Source organism: Otolemur garnettii, unplaced genomic scaffold (genome assembly GCF_000181295.1).
Source record: "Otolemur garnettii isolate 467f Iridium unplaced genomic scaffold, OtoGar3 scaffold00004, whole genome shotgun sequence".
Taxonomy (NCBI): domain Eukaryota; kingdom Metazoa; phylum Chordata; class Mammalia; order Primates; family Galagidae; genus Otolemur; species Otolemur garnettii.
The window spans coordinates 34,657,286-34,661,671 of NW_003852399.1; positions in this window are offsets into that span (position 1 = coordinate 34,657,286).

A 4,386-nucleotide genomic window follows, 5' to 3' on the forward strand; every position below is an offset into this window, starting at 1 on the left:
TAAAAAATAGCCCTTGAAATTGTGTAGATTGAAAGAACTTAGCTACAGGATACTTTATTTTTTACACGTGCACTTTTAAAATACATTCTGAGAAAAAAAAGTTCAGAAGAATTCCGTTTTTCTTAATGAGTAATTCTGGTCTGAAAAGACTTGTCCTCTTGGAAATCTTGGGTCACTTTCGTTCTATGGCACACTAACAATACATATATATAACATAATAGATGAAGATTACATATACCTACTTTTCTAAAAGATGACACAACATTATGACTAACATGTTTTTATTAGATCAAAGGAAGGCACTGTAGTAATGCCAGATGCTTTTCTAACCAGCAATGGAAAAGAATCAAAATAAAGGGAAAGGACAATGATGAGGAGTGTGTGCATGGACGCCCGTGGGCCTGGGTGCACACACACACTTCCCTGCCTCGCACAGACTTGCGTCTTGCCTGGAAATCGGAACCTAACAGCTACCAACTGGTTCCATCTTCTTTTTTTTTTTTTTTTAAAGTTTAGGATTTAAAAACTCCACCCTAAACTGTAAATTGGAACACAGTGATTCAAAGGGTAGAGTTTAAATTCTTCAGGGGCCAAGAAGAAGAAACAAAAAGGAAAAACTTTTCATCCCAGACAGGGCCAGACCTTATTAGGCAGTACCTTCTAAGAGTGCTGTTTCCGACCTTGAAATAGGCTCTGCACGTGTGCCCTTGGCCTTCTCCCCATTAACAGAGCTTTCCGTACTTGTGGCTGAATCTTTGCTATCTGAGACAATAATGGGTGAGGAAAAAAGGTAATTGTTTACTTGTTAGAATCCTGTAGAGGGCTAGTCGGAAAGGAGACTTAGATTTGTAGAAGAGTAATAAGTGTGTCACCCTTTTATTTCTTTGATGCCGTAGTCATCAGTTGATATATGGATATAATTCATTCCTCATCAATATCCATGCCTTTGATTACATTTTTTCTTTCCAGTGGTCTGGTGAGCGTTTCCAGTAGTGTCCAGTTAATATCCTTAATTTCCCATGTCTAAAATCAAATCTGTCATTTCCCACCCAGTCCAACCTCTCTTTACAAATCCCTAGTCCTAGAGATACCCAGATGGGACACAGACAAGCAGAAGTTAGTTAGATCTGTTTCCAACTTCTTTGCTCTATGATGTTCAGTCTGTCAGTTCTCCCTTCTGAATTGATCTCTGCTGCGCAATTCCCATTGCCTTTAACCCAACTCTCGTCTGGTGTTTTCAACTGGACCGTTACTCTCCACCCCAATCTATCCCTTCATTAAATCATAACTGTGTACGTTAATGCATTTATGGGGTACAATGTGCTGATTTGATATACAATGTAGAATGCTTACATCAAACTAAGTAACATAACCATTTCCTCTCTTAATTGCTGTGGTAAGACATTTATACTCTATTCTTAATAGAGTATAATTTTGAAATGTGCCATTGCATTATGTACATTAGGTGAGGTCCCACCAAAAACCCTCCCTACTCCGAACCTCCTCCCTCCGCTCGTGTCTCTCTCCTTTCTGGACTATAGTTATGTTTTACCATTTGTATGAACATGTAGGTGACCATATATTGATTTCATAGTAGTACTGAGTACATTGGATATTTTTTTTCTATTCTTGAGATTCCTTACTAAGAAGAATATTTTCCAGGTCCATCCAGGTAAACATAAAAGATGTGAAGTCTCAGCTCGGTGCCTGTGGCTCAAGTGGCTAAGGCGCCAGCCACATACACCTTAGGTGGCGGGTTTGAATCCAGCCCAGGCCCTTCAAACAATGACAGCTGCAACCAAAAAATAGCTGGGCATTGTGGTGGGCACCTGTAGTCCCAGCTACTTGAGGCAGAGGCAGGAAACTCTCTTGAGCCCAGGAGTTGGAGGTTGCTGTGAGCTGTGATGCCACAGCACTCTACCCAGGGAGACAGCTTGAGGCTCTGTCTCAAAAAAAAAAAAAAAAATTATGTGAAGTCTCCATCTTTTTAGGCTGTATGGTATTCCATGGCATATATATGCACCACAATTTGTTAACCCATTCATGGTCAATGGGCACTTGGGCTGCTTCCATGACTTGGCAATTATGAATTGGACTGGAATAAATATTCTGGTGTAAATATCTTTGTTGTAAAATGAGTTTTGGTCATCTGGATATATACCTAGTAGAGGAATTGTAGGATCAAATGGTAGGTCTACTTTTAGTTCCTTCAGTGTTTTCCAAACTTCTTTCCAAAAGGAACATATTAGCTTGCCTTCCCACCAGCAGTGTAGAAGTGTTCCCTTCTCTCTGCATCAATGCCAACATCTGAAATTTGGGGATTTTGTGATGTGAACTAATCTTTCTGGAGTTAGATGATATCTCAAAGTGGTTTTGATTTACAGTTCTCTGATGATTACAATGATAAGCATTTTTTCATGTGTTTGTAGGCCATGTGCCCATCTTCTTCAGAAAAGTTTCTTGCCCACATATAAATGGGGTTATTTGTTCTTTTCTTATTGATTAGCTTGAGTTCTCTATGGATTCTAGTTATCAGACCTTTGTCAGAAGCATAACCTGCAAAAATCTTCTTCCATTCTGAGGGCTACTTGTTTGTTTTACTTACTGTGCTCTTGGCTGCACAGAAGCTTTTTAGTTTGATTAGATCCCAGTAATATATTTTTGGTGTTGCTGCAATTGCTGGGGGGGAGTCCTCCTCATAAAATATTTTCCTAGGCCACTATCTTCAAGCGTTATTTCTAGTATTTTTATAGTTTCATGTCTTAAGTTTAAATCTTTTATCCAGAGTGAATCGATTTTTGTTAATGGTGAGAAATGAGGGTTCAATTTCACTCTCCTACAGATCATCAGCCAGTTCACCCAGCATCATTTGTTAAATAGGGAATCTTTCCCCCAATGAATGTTTTTGATAGGCTTATCAAAGTTCAAATGATGGTAGGTGGCTGGGGTCATCTCTTGGTTCTCTATTCGGTTCCATAAATCTACCTCTCTATTTTTGTGCCAGTACCAAGCTGTTTCGAGCTCTGTAGATTTATAGTATAGCCTGAAGTCTGGAAATGTAATACCTCCTGATTTGTTTTTATTTCTTATGCTGGCTATTCGAATTTTTTTCTGATTCCATATAAATCAAAGTACTATTTTCTCAAGATTTTTAAACTATGACAATGGTGCTTTAATAGGGATTGCGCTAAATTTGTAAATTTGAGTAGTATGGACGTTTTAACAATGTTGATTCTTCCCAACCATGAGCATGGTATGTTTTTCCATTTGTTGACATCTTCAGCTATTTCTTTTCTCAGAGTTTCATAATTCTCTTTATAGAGATCTTTCACATTCTTTCTTTGGTAAATTCCCAGCTATTTCCTCTTCTTTGACACTACTGTAAAAGGAATAGAATCCTGGGCTATATTTTCAGCTTGACTATTGTTGGCATAGATAAAAGCTACTGATTTGTAAGTTTTGATTTTGTATCCTGAGACACTGCTGTATTCCTTAACCACGTCTAAGAGTTTTGTAGTTGAGTCCCTGGGGTTTTCCAGGTATGGGATCATATTATCCACAAAGAGTGAGAGTTTGATTTCCTCTGACCCCACCAAAAAAAAAAAAAAAACAAAACAGAAAGAGAGGACATCAGCAACTTAATGGGTAATCTCAAGCAACTGGAAAAGGAAGAACATTCCAACCCCAGCCACAGAAGAAGAAAAGAAATAACCAAAATTGTCAGAATTAAATGAAATTGAGAACAAAAGAATCATCCAGAAGGTCAATGAAACAAAAAGTTGGTTTTTTGAAAAGATCAAGAAAATTGATAAACCTTTGACTAACCTAACCAGAAACAGAAAAGTAAAATCTCTAATAGTGTAAATCAGAAATGATAAAGGAGAAATAACAACAGACACCTCAGAAATCAAAAGAAAATCCTCAATGATTACTATGAAAACTCTATTCTCAGAAATATGAAGGTCTGGTGGAAATGGACCAATACATGGAAGCACACCACCTTCCTAGACCCAGCCAGAAAGAATTAGAATAGTACCTGAATAGACCTACATCTTTATCCCTTTCTTGTTTGCTCTTAATTCATCCTCCACACTGTTGCTGTTACGTTTGACCATTCCTTCCTTCTTGGTATGCAGTAAAGGCATAAGCTTCTGAAATTTAAGGTCTTCCACAGCAATTACTGAACATGTACTGTGGTGACAGGTTTTGTGGCTTTCCTTTCATTAATCCATTCTGTTCATTTAATGCTCATAATTGCCTGCTGGGAAAGGGACTGTTTTTCTTTTTTTTCTTTTTTTGAGACAGAGCCTCAAGCTGTCCCCCTGGGTAGAGTGCTGTGGCATCACAGCTCACAGCAACCTCCAACTCCTGGGCTCAATTGAGTCT